Source organism: Ambystoma mexicanum, chromosome 2p (genome assembly GCF_040938575.1).
Source record: "Ambystoma mexicanum isolate Mex_15411 chromosome 2p, UKY_AmexF1_1, whole genome shotgun sequence".
Classification (NCBI taxonomy): Eukaryota; Metazoa; Chordata; class Amphibia; order Caudata; family Ambystomatidae; genus Ambystoma; species Ambystoma mexicanum.
Genome location: NC_090923.1, coordinates 1,096,144,813 through 1,096,161,952, shown reverse-complemented (window position 1 = coordinate 1,096,161,952; position 17,140 = coordinate 1,096,144,813). Strand labels below are relative to the sequence as shown.

The following is a 17,140-nucleotide window of genomic DNA, read 5'->3' as shown; positions in this document are numbered from 1 at the left end:
CATGTCTCAGGGGCTCGCGCTCAAGTCTCCCAGGCTTGCTCTCTCCTCTCCTTGGTGTGCTCATGCTTTCTTTCATCTCCCTGGCTCACTTGTGCTGCCTGGCTCTCCTTCATGTCTACCTAGCACTCTCTCCCTCTCCCTCATGTCTCCCTGATTCTGGGGCAGGGTGTAAGGTAGGCCCCAATTACAGGGGTACCCCTTAATTATACGGGTACCCATAATCACGCTCGCACCAGATTAAAGTTCACCCATCTAGGGAATTAAGGCCAAGAGTCTATCTTGCAAGGATAACAAGTTTATTCTATACAGAAATGAGGATACGAGCATGGAAACTGCTGCCTGAATGGTGTTCCTCAACCGTCCCATTCTCCTGCAGACTGGAGCCAGACAGGAGCTTATATACTCTTAGCTTGGTCACTGGATATGGGTATGGCTCCATACAAAACTGTCCTTCCATACAAGGGGTGTTCCAGTCTTCCTCTCTTCATGGTCGGATTAACATATTGCTAACCTATGCAAGAATACATTGTAGCTCATGTTTTTCATCCTTTTTATATATAAATGTTCATAATGTAGCAAAACATGTCCCTGTCATTCTCTCCATACTCCATTCATTCGACTGATATTTTTATCCGATCTTATAATCTCAAAACCTTTTTTTCCGAAATTCTGCATTGTGTGCATGAGCCTGAGCCTTAGCCTGTCTGGGCCCTTTGACAGACAGCAAACAGCTGCTGAGTTACATGCTGCTCTGCCACAGCTAGCGTACACCACGGCAATGCATGTAGTCTAATTTTTAGCGCAGGTCACATTCCTTTTGGCAGAAAGCCTGCTTCTACCGTGCTTTGAGAAAAAATAGGATTTAACCTTTACCAATTTATTCAGCTAATAGTTATTTGCACCTTATATTTAAATGATAATTGCCTTCTCTTAGGGGCCACCCATGTCTCTGTGTGATTATATATGCACGAAAAAAAAAAGCTTTCTCTAAGTGCTCCTCCTCCCCTCTGGTCTTTTGTAGTGCCTAGAAATGGTCAACAGAAGTCTTGCCTAATTCTAAAGCGCTTGGGAATGAAGGAAGACGCTAGCTTCTTCCCAACATTCCCCCCTATCGTTACTTCTACAATAACAAACTCATCCCCACCCAACATATCTACAACCCCAGAAATATTAGTTTGAGTTTCGCTGTTTATTGTATGGCAAGGTGTTTTAGATCCCCCAATTGATACCATCATCTTTGCACTATTAGGGACTATATTAACACAACCTCAGAGATCCAATTGGCACGTGCAGAAAAGGACCAAGAAGAAAACGATAACAGGAACTCGTATTTTTACTGCTGCCCCAGCCATGATGGGACCCAATCAAAGGCAAGCGATAGCCAATCCGTGTTCTGAACTCCACCTTCTTTCTTCATTTGAACAACTACATTGTGCACTGCCTCGATGACTTGGGACCCATTCTCAGCATCCTGCGGGGGTATAAAAGTGCAGCAGCTGTTTCCCAACTTTTTGCACTCACTTGGCGTTAGCAGCTGCTTGTACCTCAGGAGCCAAAAAAGATTAAAAGAAAGTCTCTGCTGAGCTAAAACGTTGATACTCATCAGGTATTCCTCTGAGCAGTGCATAAAGAGTCCTTTGAGACATAGTTTGATCTCTTCTTTCTTCCCCGCTGTTGAAATCGTCCCTTTTCTGGCAGCATGTGAAATCCATCACCAATGCCGTACCCTTTGTCATATCAGGCATCACAAGAGTGTGGTTGCACTGTGTGTTTGCGCCAAGAGGAACTGTTCCTTCATTGCTAAAACAAAGTTTGTATTCTATGTATTCGCACTGGCTTCTTAATTGTTGCAATCCATGTCAGCCTTGTAATGTATTAGGACCAAAGTTGCTTACCCATAGTCTCTACTTGGGCTATTGCTTCTCTGCTGTACTCGATCAGTCAATCTGCTGGGCACGTCACTGTGGCGCCCTGCCATATGTCGTTGCCATTTGAGTAACCTAGACACTGGCGGTATTTCGTGTTGCCATTGCATAACGCTGGGGCTAGATCAATGCTCCTCAACTGCACGCTGTGTGCCTGGAATGTGTGCTTTATCCTTCATAGTGCAAAAGATGTACCAGGCATTGTGCCTCTGTAAATGGGACTGGATGTGGAACTAAAACCTTAGGAGCCCCTGATACGAGCGGGATAAGTGCACACACGTAAAAGCTTTCATTGATAATATTCCTTCCTGCAGTGCGCATATCGGAGTACCAGCTAATTCAGTGTTTGTAAATGCTGGAAGTCAGAAGTGGCATCAAAGCCCAAACCCTTATATAAATCATACATCATTCATACTTCCTGTTTCATTCGTCTAAGAAAACTTGTAGGGGTGGCCGGCAAAAAGTGAGACATTTTGTGATTGGGATTTTGTTTCATAGACACATTCATACTAGCATTATTTTCCAACTGTCCATCCCCCTTCCCCTTTATATGGCCACCCCATATAACGGACATACCTTCATCCACTCCAACCACCATGACCAGTGTCATACAAAACAATATAATACTTAAAAAGCATAATATATAATTCCTGGAAAAAATTACATTTATCATTATCCCTACATAACAGAGAGGTTTGAACACGTTGGTCAGACATCCTTACTTATTCCTCAAGAGGAGAAAAAAGCTCAGAGAAAGAGAGAAAGAAAGAGAAAGAAAAAGAGAAAGAGAGAGAGCAAGAAAGTGAGAGAGGGAGGGAGAGAGAGAGAGAGAGAAAGAAAGAGAAAGGGAGACAAAGGGGGGAAAGAGAAGGAGAGGGAGAAACATTTCCCACCAGGCCCAACCGGGTTCTGGACCTTCATAAATTGAAAAAAATCAAAATAACTGAAAAAAGATTAAAAAATAAAAGAATAATAAAAATTAAAAAACAAAACAAAAAAGACAAATCAGACGTGTGCCACTGCACACCACCCTGGCATGGATCCTTTATTTACTTCTGTCCCACTCTGTCTGTTGAGCTCTGCCCTGTCTTAGGTGCTCTTCGGACATCCAAGAGATGCACCCAATATCTTAATTCCTTCACACGGACGGCAAGAGGAGTACAGAACACTACCCCATAAGGACCTTGAAACCGGGGTTGATCAGTTCCCCAGGTAATAATGGTCCAGTTGTAATATGGGCAATGCTGTGTATGGAACTGTGGTCTCGCTTTCTACAAGGGTGGTCACTATTTCTCCTCCCCTTTACCGCGCGCCATTACCGCCTCCCCCCGTGTGCCTCCGTCCAGTCTCATGGTGAATTATTCATAACCCGTCAACATATAGTATGTCTCCTTCCATCAATGCATGAGCCGTTCATCATAGTGGGAAAATAAATAAAACTCCTGTCTATAATCCAGAGTTGCTAAAACAGGGGGCATGCAAATAGCTTATTTTAAGTCCTCAAATTGTCTAGTCATTTCGTCAGTCCATTCCAATTTACTTTTAAGTCCTCTGTCCTTCTCTGAGACTTTGTAACAGCGGCCTTGTGTAGACTGCGTAGTCTAGGATCCATGCCCTACAATAATGACATTAGCCCAAAAATTGCTGCATTTCCTTGAGATTACTGGGCCTAGGGGTGGCGCGTACTGCTGCTGCCCTATCTGGTAATAGTTGTCCCAAGTATAGTACCTCCTGTTGGCAGTATTGTAGCTTCTTTTTATCTGCCTTGTACCCTTTGCGAGCCAGCAATTGCAATAATGCAACAGAATCCCTCCTGCACGGTTGTTCATTTTCACTACATACCAGCAGATCACCCACATACTGGATGATTGTGCTAAGCCCCTGACTTCAATGTAATCTGTACTGGGGTCACATCTCTCAGTAACCCAACATCATGTGGATTAACAGTCCATAAATGTGCTGGCACATATTGCATGTCCTCCTCAAAAAATAAAGACTGGGTCACCACTGCTATCACTGGGCACTGTACCTTCCTATACTGCACCATGATATCACAGGGGATGCAGATTTACAAAATAATCTCCCGATTTTGCTTACTGTCCTCAAATAACACCTCATCAGTCATTTCTTTTAATTGTACTGTAGGGTCTACACATGCTGTAGCCACTTGCATCTAACCTGGTCTGTTCCAATCTGGACTACTCTTTTGTCTGATACTAGTCCTTGTAAATCTAATGACAATATTCTCTCTGCCCCCATCTCGGGTGGCACCATGGGTGGGAAAATAAAATCTGTGGGCACTCGCCAACACTTAATCGCAATTTGAGGCACTGCTTTTACTAATGCCTTGATACCTAGAAAAATATATCTAGGACAACAGGAACCCTACGGACTACTGACTCCCTCACCATTGCATTGATTAGTACCATTGCTTGAGCTGCACACATCCCTGGAGTGGAACACACTACCCCTTGAACTGTGAATGATATAGTTATATTTAGTTTACTGAGCAGATCCCTACCCAACAAGTTACCAGGGGAACTCTCTGAATATAACAAGGGGACTCGTACTACCTTCCCTCCCACTTTTATATCCAGCTCCTCAGTGTATGGAACCGTAGAAATAGCCCCAGAGAATCCCTGTGTGTCAACAGTTTTACCTGATAATGAAAATTTCTCCTCCATAACGCATGATTTAGTTGCACCTGAATCTACCATAAATATAAATTGCTTGTTTTCTATTTCCGCCTCCACCAAGGGCTCCTTCTCAGGGTGTGCGGTTATCAATAGGATTGGATGGCCACGCGAGTGCTCGCTGTGGGCTGTCCTAATCAGAATATAGATTTGTCCCGGAGAATGAAAAAGGGCTGCCCTTCGTCATTGTAACTCCTTGGAATGGGGCGCCTGTTCCCCCTGCCATCCCGTTATACTGTGTTCCCTCACCCTGCTGTAGTTGTTGCCCATGTTGCCCTTGCCCGTCAGCCCCATAAGGGAACCAATTTTGACCCCCTCGCCCAAATTGCTGTTATCCCATTCTTTGAGGCCCTTGGAATCCCTGCCCTGAAGGTGATGGCCCATAATTAAATCCCATCCCAGGCCTGTTCCTGCATTCTCTTACGAAATGCCCCCCCATCTCCCATAATACCAACACTGTGATGTTCCCAATCCTCCTCCCCGGGACCCTATCCCCTCCAAAGCCCCCTGTTCTTGCTCCTTGAAATCTTCCTCTTCCCCTTGGTGCTCCTTCATACTGCCACTGTGGGTTGGGGTACTGTCCCCCCGACCCCATTGTCCCTGTCCTCCTTCGCCCCATAGTGCTGCAATTGTGGCATTCACAATTTGTTGAGTGTCTCCTGTCCTTCCCCCCCTGAGCCGGTGCGGTCACTGGTGCTTGGACGACAACCTTATTTAGTTTCTTTTCCACTAGTTTTGCCTCGTCCGTTTGCCGCTTCTGGGCTGTCTCCCTGTCCTGCTCCTTGATTCTCTCACAATGGTGGACTATTATTCTTTGTATCTCTGCCCACCCTATGGCTTCAACTCCCACAATTTTATCTATTGCCTTCTGGACCTCTTTTGGTAATCCCCTCTTAATGCTAAAATAGAAAAATTGTACCAAATGGTCATATTACCCTCCTGTCTCAACTCTCCACTTGTCTTGTAACTAAGGAATAGACTTAACTGGGTCCTCATCATCACCCATTGTGCACTACATTAAAGAATGTAAGTCAGGGGTATCTGGGTACATCCTTTGTAGGGCATCCCATGCCCTTACCTCATTAAAGGCTGCTCCATCATGTTGATTATCTGCAAGACTTACCCCAGCCCTTGCCAATATGTCCCCAGCCTGTCCCCAACTATGGTGACCAGTAAACTCTTAAGGTCTCCTAGTGCTAAGGCTACCCCGGCTGTTTGTTTTTCATATTCATGAATCCATTTATTAGCTCCTGCTATAAGCTGGGGGAGAGCTTTAATCAAATTATGATTTGAGGTTATGGCACATATTGCGTTATCCCTACTCCTTTATGTATAAGAGGCATCTGCATATCTATTTTGTTTTCTACCCCTTTTTGCTTCTGATTTTGTAATACCACCATTAAATGTGGTCTATTTCTTGGTCTCTCCCTCCTCACTGCCCTTTGTGGCAGTGACGGGTTTCTCGCCACGGCCTCTCCTTGATCTCCTTCTTGCCCTGCTTCTTCATTATTTCTACCACCTTGATCTTCCCCTCCATTTTCCCTTGCTTGTTCTACTTGTCCCAGGACCGTCAATACCCTCTGCCCATCATCTTTTTCAACACAAACATTTCTTATTGCTCAAGGGTTGAATCTAAAAAGAAAATCTGCTGACTTCCAATCCCCTATTTTCTGCACCGCTACCGTTATTTCTGGTGATACTTCTTCAGGTTCTTGTAACCAGACTAACCTTTCCTGCAATGCTCTTAACTCATTGTCTATGTCTACTTGTGGATCCTCTGGGTACACTGATGCTACGGCATGTCAGCGCTTGTGGATGGCTTATATGGAGGTGGAGGAGCAAAAAGCTCTTGAGCCCCCCCCCTCCTAGTTGCTAATCCTGATAATCCTGTTTTTGACACTCTCTCTACCACTGGAGGCTTATAAACTGGGTGTGTATACCATACTGCAGGTTTAGGTGCTACGGGGTATATCGCCTTACATCGGATCTCTTTTTCATCTTCCTGATCTTCCATATCCTTGCCTGAGATCTAAAATCGCTTTTCTTTTTTGGAATGTATTTCCTTTATATTTTGCTGCTAAAAGAATTTTCTAGCACGTTTCTGTTATGGGAGCCCTGCGCTGACCAGGAGCAGGACATCCCCCTTCCTTTGTTTCTACTATCCATGGTTTATTTATTCTGTCCCAATACAGAGGCAGAACCCTATGCATGTGTTTTATTGGGGTTTCGTCCTCCATAATGTTGCACGCGTCCTTAATGCTTCACTTGGACCCTACTGCTATGCTGCATACGCTGCTACTTGTCACACAAAAATACAGATTACTCGCACACACACAAACACACATTCAATTTTTACCACAAAAGTGAGCAAGAGAAAACATACAAAAATAATTTACCAAAATCCAGGCCCATTCCTTATACCGAGTCACTACCTTTTTTCCCTTATATCCTTTGTAATCCCTTCCAGGCATTTTTTATATGCTGATGTTAGGCAGAAACCTGTGCAGTTCCCTCTGGGACCACTGCAAAAGATTTAAGACTACAGGTGTTTGGCAGTAAACCCACTTGGTAGAAGTCTGTACCACACAGATTCACTTGATAGCTGTGGCTGAGCAGTCAGACTTCCCTCAAGAAGAGTTAGGCAATATACAGAGTATTCACAATAGGTCAAAAGAACACAGTGGAACAAGCAAACACTGACCAGAGCTTGGTGTAAAAGAGATATAATTATTTATTTAAAACCACTTCTAATAAAACACACAGGCACTAATATTAAGCAGTTCAAAAACACGGTCACTAAATGATATACACTCCCTTAAAAGAATATTAGACAAGTCTTAAGTAAAGCCCCACTTATTTTCAGACAGCGGTGAGCGCTTAACGTAGATGGCACTCTAATAATTCGGTTTAAAAGGGAGAGAAAGGCAGAGCATAAATTGAAACAGATCCCAACGCTTTCAAAAGAACACAGCAAGAGAGGAAGGCAGAGTCAAACCGTGAAGTTAGAGTTCAGAAAGCCGGATCCACTTTCAGAGGATCAGAACGAAATGTGTCCAAGGTCACACACGGTTGAAAAGTGCACAAAAGTCTCGAAAAGGTTCAGAAAGAGTTGGACCAAAGGAAAGGGACCAGTTAGATGGTCAAGGCGGACAGCCCAGTCCAGAAGATTAAGGGATTATTGTTACCTTGTAGCAATCTTTAGAAATGGAGGCCTGGCAGACACGGTACCTTAAAGTGGTGAGAATACTCCAGCGGGGGCAGTTGTTCCTGGCAGCGGATGAGAGTCGGTGCTTCGTCCGGGGGAAGAGAGGATCTCGTCGGGGAGGAAGACAGGAGTCCGTTGCACTGCCAGGGAAGAAACCAGCCGCAGAGTTCTCAGGTCAAAAAGGAGCGGTCCTTTTATTCGCGGTCCAGTGGTAAGTGGCTATCCGGTTGCCGGGGTGCTTGGCACGGGCAATTCGACCACAAGACGTCCTGGGATGCGAGGAAAAGAAGGTAAACTGGTTGTGCCCACCAGTCAGGGGAAGAAGACTCTCCAGCCGGGAGATCTTCTCTGTCGTCGGGAAGTGGTGAGTCGGTTCCGCAGGGCTCCACCGGTTGTGTCATCGTAGCAGGTCGGCTCAGCTTCTCCCTCGTCGGATTCTCAGGTCCTGTGGCGACTTCTGAAGTTCCAGTCCCCAAAGCCCTGCTTTTATGCAGCACACCCCCATTCACTCAGCCTAGCTGTCAATCAAACATGCTAAGTGGTGAGCCGGCCGGCTCACCACTTGGGGCAATCACACAAGAGTGCGACTTGAGTTACCAAGGTAACTCAGTCCAGGGTGCCTAAACCCCCTCCCACACCCCTGTGGTACCCAGACAGAGTGGCACCACTTTTGGAGGCTTCTGTGGAGAAGCCCGCCAAAAAGTGGAACAAAGGGCTCGACTTGGGTTGGAGTCACAGAAGAGAACACAAACGCTATTTTAGAATCGAGTCCTGGCAAAAAATAGCAACCGGCGAATTAATATTAAATAAATAAACCGGCGGTATGTTCGAGGCTATGAGAATTAAATAATTAAAGTTGGTAGCCTCGAAAAATGGGAAAATTCCATAGAGAGATATTCGCGGTCGAATATAAAAAGTAGTATCCACTGGCACCAGCCAAAACTCGATCAGGGGGGACGGAGACGTGCCCCCTCGACTAACAGACCCCGGGGCAATAGAATTGCCCCGACAAGTGCGTCCACAATATGATGGTTTGTACTGGTTCCTGTTCATATTCTGGGACTAGTAAAGCCAATGGTGACTTTACATGCCCTGGGAGACAGTAGTCAGTCCCAGGGTATGGCGTCTATGGTGGGGTGTCACTATGACACCCCTGTGTCACTGCATGGAGGGTGCTGTGTAACACACATAGTAAAAACACATGAGACCCTATGGAGTAAAGGACCCCATAGCCCATATAACGCATTAACAGTCAAAGGAACACCACAAATCATGTCCAAGAGTGGGAGAAAAAGAGCCTCACTCTTGGCAGGAGAAAAAAATAAACTCCAGAAATCCAGCAAAGCTGCTGGGGGACTCACTAGGTTAGGAAATTCAGCCTAAACAGAGAATTCTCCCTAACAGCTGAGAATCACATTGCTTTTATCGTCATAAAAGAATAATGCGTGGTACTACCTTCTCAACCTATTATGGCCGAGGATCCCTTACTTCCCAGTCCTTACTGGGGCTCCCTTTCCTTAGTCTTTATACGCTGAGGTTCCCTTTTTTCATTATAAAAAGTAGAAAAACAAAAATACGCGACACTTTCAATACATAACCCATCTCCTATCCAACATATTCCTTAACACATCACCAAAAGTCCTATTCTATAATACATCACCAAAAGCCCTATTCCATCTAATCCATTGACCGCGTACATCATCCACATCACCATACTATCATACTCATACATACATGTTCCCATGTTGTTATCACTTGCAAGAGTATACTCGCATGCACGTTGTTCACTCGAGTTTCCTCCGTTACAAAGATGGCCTGTCATTCTCTCGGGAGCCACGCCCTGCTTCCATGAGTGGAGAGGATTTCTTTTAAAATGGCTTCTACCAAAACCGCTCAGGATACACGTGTTTTTTTGATTTGGGTGAGCGGTCTCTGCAGATGTCGTGACTCCTGGTGACTGGCCTTGCGCTTTGCAAAGTACACAGGCAAAACTGATCACGTTGGGAATGTCACCACTGTAAGGTAGGCCCTAATTACAGGGGTACCCCTTAATTATACCGGTACCCCTAATCACGCTTGCACCAGATTAAAGTTCACCCCTCTAGGGAATTAAAGTCAAGAACCTATCTTGCAAGGATAACAAGTTTATTCTATACAGAAATTAAAATAGGAGCAAAGAACTCTGCTGCCTGAACGGAGTCCCTCAACCGTCCCATTCTCCTGCAGACTGGAGCCAGACAGGAGCTTATATACTCTTAAGCTTGGTCACTGGATATGGGCATGGCTCCATCCAAAACGGTCCTCCTTCCATACAAGGGGTTCTCCAGCCTTCCTCTCTTCAAGGTTAGATTTCTGTTCAGGACATGCCACTTAATATGTTGCTTGCCTATGCAAGAATACATTGTAGCTCATGTTTTTCATCCTTTTGCTACATTATGAACATTTATATATAAAAACATTTTCGCCGTCGTTCTCTCCATATTGCATTCATTCGACTGATATTTTTATCCGAGTTTACAATCTCCTCAAAACCTTGTTTTCCATAATTCTGTATAGTGTGCATAAGCCTTAGCCTGCCTGGGCCCTTTGACAGACAGCAAACAGCTGCTGAGTTGCGTGCTGCTCTGACAGAGCTAGCAAGCACCATGGCAAGTACTTTTAGAGCAAGCCAAATTCCTTTTGGCAGAGAGCCTGATTCCACTGTGCTTTGAGAAAAAAATAGGATTTAACATTTACCAATGTATTCAGCTAATAGTTATTTGCACCTTATATTTCAATAATTGCCTTCTCTTAGTGCCCACCCATGAATGTGTGTATGATTATATTTTCATGAAAAAAAGCTTTCTCTCAGTGCTCCTCCTCCCCCCTAGTCTTTTGTAGTGCCTAGAAACAGTCAACAGAAGTCTTGCCTAATTCTAAAGCGCTTTGGAATGAAGGAAGGTGTTAGCTACTTCCCACCAAGGGCCAGGGGCTTGACCGCGTCAGTGGGGAACAGAGACCCGTCCCATACTGGAGTATGTAGCCAACCAGGGCACGCTCCAGAGTCAATCCTACACCCATAGGTGGGGCAAAGTAGTTGGAGGGGGAGCAGTCTCTAAACATCCCAAACATGCTTTTAACATTGGCACCACTGTCTCCCACACCATGATTTTCCACCCTCTAGTCCGGCCAGAGTTCTATTCCTTGAGTTACAGGTTCACAGCCTCTGGTATCCGATTTGTCAGCGGTGGTGGACATCTTGAAGGGAAACTGATGTACTGAACTTTGAGTCTCACTCTTCAGTCACCATCCAAACTACCTTCAGGACTGCCAACTTCTAGGGCTGCAGTAAGGGTAGAGACAGTGGTTGAGAGAAGAGTGGTTGTTGTGAGAGAGTGGTATAACGAGTGATAATAGAGGTAGAGCGTACGGGAGATGGAGGAGAATGAGATTAGCGGGTGATTAGAAGGTGAGATTGGTCAATGGAGGGAGTAAAATAGAAAGTGGAAGTGATTGTGCAAGAGATGGGTACATAAATTGAGGTTGCTTAATAGGAAGTGTAAGAGAGAGCAGAGGGACAGAGGTGGAGAGAAATAAAAGCCTATATAGGCCTATTCAGGCCGGTTCTGCAATCTGTGGATGCTCTGCCCACACAGCTCAAAGTTACCATATGTATACCGAGTAAGGTTTACCTTATTTTTGTTAATAGAATTTGGGTATATCATTACACTCTAATCCTGTAACCATCATGCCTATTTATGCAATGAGACCACATCTCAAATCAAAACCTGAATTTATTACGCTCGTAATTTTGGTTGTGCTCATGCCGTCTTGATTAAAGTAACGTCAGGCATAGGCAAAGCGTCTACATTGACCGATTTGATTAAACAATTAAATCTAGACCTCTTGTTTAATACAGAAACATGGATAACAGACAACTCCCCCTCTCAGTTTCACTTATTAGTCACTCAAAATATCATGATTAAATGGCTCAATCAGACCTCTCGTAAAGTGGTGGTATTGCAATCCTATATAAAGGTTGGAATATTTCAAATTTGGAACTAAATTGCGACAGTGTGTGCCAGGCTGGACTTGCTAACATTGGTCCATCACCTAATGTATCACTCAAAACTGTACTATTTTATTAACCCCCGGACCAACCAATCTTTTTCTGGAGCAATTCAATGACTTTCTGCTACTAGAGCATAAAAGTATGCTCGTCTGCTGAGGATCCTAATATTTGTCTTGAATCCTTAAACAATCCTGTTAGTGTCAAACTATTTATTGGAAATGCTTACTACTCGTACATCCTTGACCAGTACACCGTTGCATCGACAGGGGCACTGCCTTGAGGTGCTATTTGTAAAATGGCTGGGTGTTTCTGTATGAGATACTATTCCTGTCTCCTGGTCTGGCCATTTAATCTGAAGTTTCTCTCCGAAATTAGTCAATGCACCACATCCCCATCAATTACCTCATACTTTTTTCTTGAGTCGGAATAGTACAGATCTGGACACAATTTTCGGGGATTATTTGAATTCAACACTAGCTTTTGATAATAAATATTCCTGCTTTGAAGAGTTTTTCATCCAGTTTTAAAGTGCACAAAACATCGCTCCACTCGGAAATACACCATAATGTCGCCCTCATTTGTGCGCCCCGCTGTCAATGCGACTTTGGGGGGCGCACAAAATACTGGCTCCCATTACTGCCCCAAGCAGAGTGGGGGTTGCTGGGGTTTCCCCACGCTTACCATTGTGGTAAGCGGGGGACAAGAAAGTAAAGAAATAAATAAAGCACCTGCAGCGTCAGCTCCGACCCACGCAAGTGGGAGGAACCGACACTGCAGGGATAGCTTGTAGTCAGCTTCCGTGAAGGGAAGTGGGGTAGGGAGGGGGGTCGGGTAGGGGTATGCAGGGTGGGGGTGGTGGGTAAAGTGATATATTTGATCACTGCCTTGTGCCGTAATTGGAGTCGACATTTTCGTTGGTGCAGTGATCACATAGATTCCTCCACTCTAATGCCAGAAGAAAATCACTCGAGCACTTACGTTGCTCTACAAAGAAAAAAATTGGATGAAACCCAGAGAAACCTTCACACAAAGACGTGGTAAAAATATCCCTGAAGTCACAAGGAAGCAATCTTCTCAGCTAAATCTAAGTGTATTCAAAATAATATTGCGTTGGGCCTTAATAGGTCTAGAGAACTTTTTTGCACAATAGACATTTTTCAACTCCTCAAGTGCATCCTCTAATCCTGACCATTCAGCCACATTGGTAAATGATTTGTATTATTTAAAAGAAAAAAAAAAGATTTAACCTATTCAGGAGGACATTGGCATAAAAGACGCAAACATAAATTCCACTGTCATGGAACCAGTACCTGCTGGCGCTCCCTTTGATTTTTCAGAGGTTTCTTCAGAAATGATTTGTACGCTTTTTCAGAACCTGAAACCTACAGAATTCTTTTTTATATGATCCCTGCTTTTGAAGCTCAGAACATGCCCATCTATCTAAAAAAAATCAATTATATAGTTTGTTAACCTTTCCTTAACTTAAAGAATTGCTCCTACCAGTCTAGAAACGATAACACCGCTGCTGAATAAATCCTCCTTGGACCCACAAGCCTTGCAGAATTATCATATAGTAGCGGGACTACCTAAAAATTGGAAACAGTATTAATTTCCCAATTACATGCCCACCTAGACGAACGCCAAATATTACATATTTTTTCAATCTGGTTTACGCCCTTTTGCATGGGACAGACACCGTATTTTTACTGTATGGATCGATATCTTAATGAATGCTAACAAAGGGGTTCTGACACTGCAGATTATGCTGGCCTTCTCAGTGGCATTTCATAAAGTGGAGTTTAACATTCTGCTCTATAGGCTTTAAACAGTAGCCACAGTATCACAACAAGCTTTGGCCTGGGTTTATTCTTGTTTAGTGGATCGCTTCCAGTGAATGAAGTATGGATGTTTTATATCAAAAACCGATCCCTATTCTATGTGGAGTTCTTCAGGGTTAATCCTTGTCCACAATCTTATTCAATATTTAGGTCCAACCATTGATGATGATTTTGTCCAAATTCAATCTTTCGTACTACTCTTACGTGGACGATACACAGATTTATATGCCGGTCAATGACCCATCTGTCTCTTTTGTAAACCTTGCCCGCTGCACCACCAAAATAACTCAATGGATGAAAATAAACAAGCTTTACCTTAACCTAACAAAAACTGAAGTCATTCTGCTGGGACCAAAACGGCTGATGGATGACCCAACTTGCATTCCCACTTCCTCCTGCCTGTTTGGCCTGACTTCGTCTTATACATAGAAGGTTAAAAAAACTTGGTATGCTACTGGCTGTCTAATATGGGTTATGACCAGCAAGTTGGAGCCCCTGTTCAATAATATATATGTTACGCTTGTTGCGCCATGCCCTCCCCGTTATTGCTACATCTTCTAATCCAGTAGAGCTTGGTTCGTTGATTAATTCAAAACTGGACTATGCCAAGGCCACCATAAAAGGTATTCCTATGCGACAACTACAGTGACTGCAACTTGCACAAATTCCGGCAGTCAGGTTGCCCAAGTCTTCATCTATTTAGGCACTGTGTACTTCCCTTCATTGGCTACTTGTCAGCCAGAGAATTCATTTTAAAGATAATAATTAATAATAATAATTTCGCATTTATATAGCGCTATGAACCCTCGGGTATCTGAGCGCTGCTTATTATTACCCACGGTGTGTGGTGCTCATTTATCGACCTCGGAAGGATGAAAGGCTGAGTTTGGCCCTGCCGGGATTCGTCTATTCTTGAAATGTCTAAATGGACTGGCTCAAGCTTATTTGGTGGAGAGGATTTCAAGCTACCACACAACTAGCTCACTTCGATCAGCAGATAAAAAGATGTTGGTTGCACCTCCTACCGCCAGGTCTATTGACAGGGGAGATAGATGTTTCTGCGTGTATGGACCTCACTATGGAACACAATACCTCTGTACCTCCTTATTAGGTTTTCAAAAAGCTCTTAGAATGCATCTCTTTAGCAGATATTGCTTATTTTCTCGTTTGTTTCATTTTTCCGTTGATGAATTTGCCTTAAGACCTTAAGAATGCAGTTAGTTCTGACTGGTGGGCGATACAAATATGAAGACAAGAGGGAGAAGAGTGGGCGCTCTACCTCTCTGGGATGCTCTCCCTCTCATCAGTTTCTTTCTCATCTGCATGGGCATTTCATTCAATCTTTACAGACAAATACACAGGTTTCTCTATTCTGCTAAGGCGTACAGAAAATATTTCCAAGAACATTTATTCACCCGCAGCTGTAGCAATCCCATATCCAGCTAGCTTCATTAAGAAGCACATACACTCTAGCACCTACCCTAATAGTCGTTTTGGTCTCACTCAGCTACAGTTCAGTCCTAAGCGTATTCAACAATAACTAGGTCACCCAATGCCTGAAATAAATGACTACACTAGCAAACTCTCAACCTGCTGCCCAATATCGATATCTATTTTATAGGCAGATCTAATGAAAGTAAGCCACAAACCACCTACAAAAACTACACACTCCTTTATATGTCCGCGCCCAGTCGGTAGTGGGCGGGATCCATACTTCCTCCCAAACCATGGAAGCCGAATGAGCACGACCCCCCCAGCTTGATTGGCGAAGGTTCCTGATTTTAGCAGAAACAGGTCACCAAAAGGTAGCCAATGGGGTACAGAGCATTATTGAGAGGGTGTGGATAGGGAAGGGGTAGTAGGGAAAACAGAGAGATGTTCGGGAGACCGAATTGGATAGGCATGGGCTAAATAGGGAAATAGGACATACTATAGAACGTACAGCCTTAAGGTATAATACACCACACCTGGATTGGTTCACATACCTAGTGCCCACTCTTGATTGTCGCACCTGAACCCAAACCCACACCTTAAACTACACCTCAGAGATATATCCAACAATCCTAGTATCTTAACTGCAAGCAGACATTACACAACATATAATAAGCAAAACATGTAGCAGATGATGCACATGGACATGTAATAAAAAATGAAGAAAAACAGTTATCCGGACTTGGGATGAATCCTGTGGAGTCATCACTGATTCCCTGGCGATGATCTCCTCCCAAATGGCCAGAGGACGGCAGCCACTACCTGACCCTGACCCTGGGGGTGGTACTATGGGGAAGGATCATGGGGGAGGGGATAACTGCCAGGAGGAGATGATGCCTCCATTGGGGGAGATGCACTATTCCCCCTTTCTTATGAGGAAAACCCTATGACACCTAAAAAATGTTTTGTTTACTTTCGTTTTTTATGGCATTTGCTAAGGGAACAAGACAAGGTTCTTTTCAAATTTCTAACCACCAAATAATCTACATTCTTGGTCGCCACCCCTCTCCCCTGCATCCTCACAGGTAGTACACCACAACCCCCTTTCCTCCTGCGTATTAAAACCTCCGCCCTACCCCCCCAGCCCCATCTCTAAAACCTATCCAATAGTGCAGATACCCATTTACCCATCTCTCTGAGGAACTGTCTGTATTTTGTCTCTACTAGCCTGCATCGGCTCCCCGCCGTCCCCAGATACCGCCATTGCTCAAATGCCTGTAAGACCTGCTGGGTTCTCCCCTTCCAGCCCCCATTTCAGCAGTGGCACATACAAATCCCTTAATTTGTTGTGCACTATCACCATCAGCTTCTCAATTACCATTATGTTATGTACCTTCCAAAACCTCTTTCGATGGGAGTGTTTCATTTTTCCAACTCTGCGCTATGGCCAGTCTCCCCGCTCTCAGCATTGCTTCCCACCTCCTGGGGAGTCTATATTCCTCCCTGTCCCTTGTCGGGACCCGCAAGAGCATTTGCATAGGGTGCAAGCCCAACCAGGCTCCCGTTACCTCTTCCATCCAACTAAGCACTTCCTTCCAGAACACCTGCACCTTGGGGCACTGCCACCACATATGAGCCAGAGTCCCTTCTGCCCACATCCCCTGGGACACATGGGAGAGGTTTCCTCAAACATCCTCGATAGCCTCAAAGGGTCCCTGTGCCAACCCATCAAAATCTTTAAATTATGCTCCACCGTGGAGGTGAACAAACCACCCTGAAAGGCCACCTTGTAAATTTGCGTCCATAGCTCCTTCAGGATCTCCTGCCCCACAGGTCCACCCAATACCTCTGGAATGTTTGCCTCCCCTCCAAGCAGGCCTCATTCATGGCTTTATATACTCTAGACAAGATGCCCCTTCTTGTGGTTGAGACATCTATGACCTTCTCAACAGTGGTAAGACCTCTTGCCACTGAGCTTCCCCACTTTGGATCCGTTA

At 44.5% G+C, this 17,140-nt stretch overlaps 1 protein-coding gene across 2 annotated transcripts in view; it reads right to left on the bottom strand.

The window, feature by feature from the left end:
* The window catches only part of SNX15 (sorting nexin 15), a 563,181-nt gene that overhangs the window by 40,879 nt on the left and 505,162 nt on the right, over positions 1 to 17,140 (bottom strand). The window lies entirely within an intron of this gene.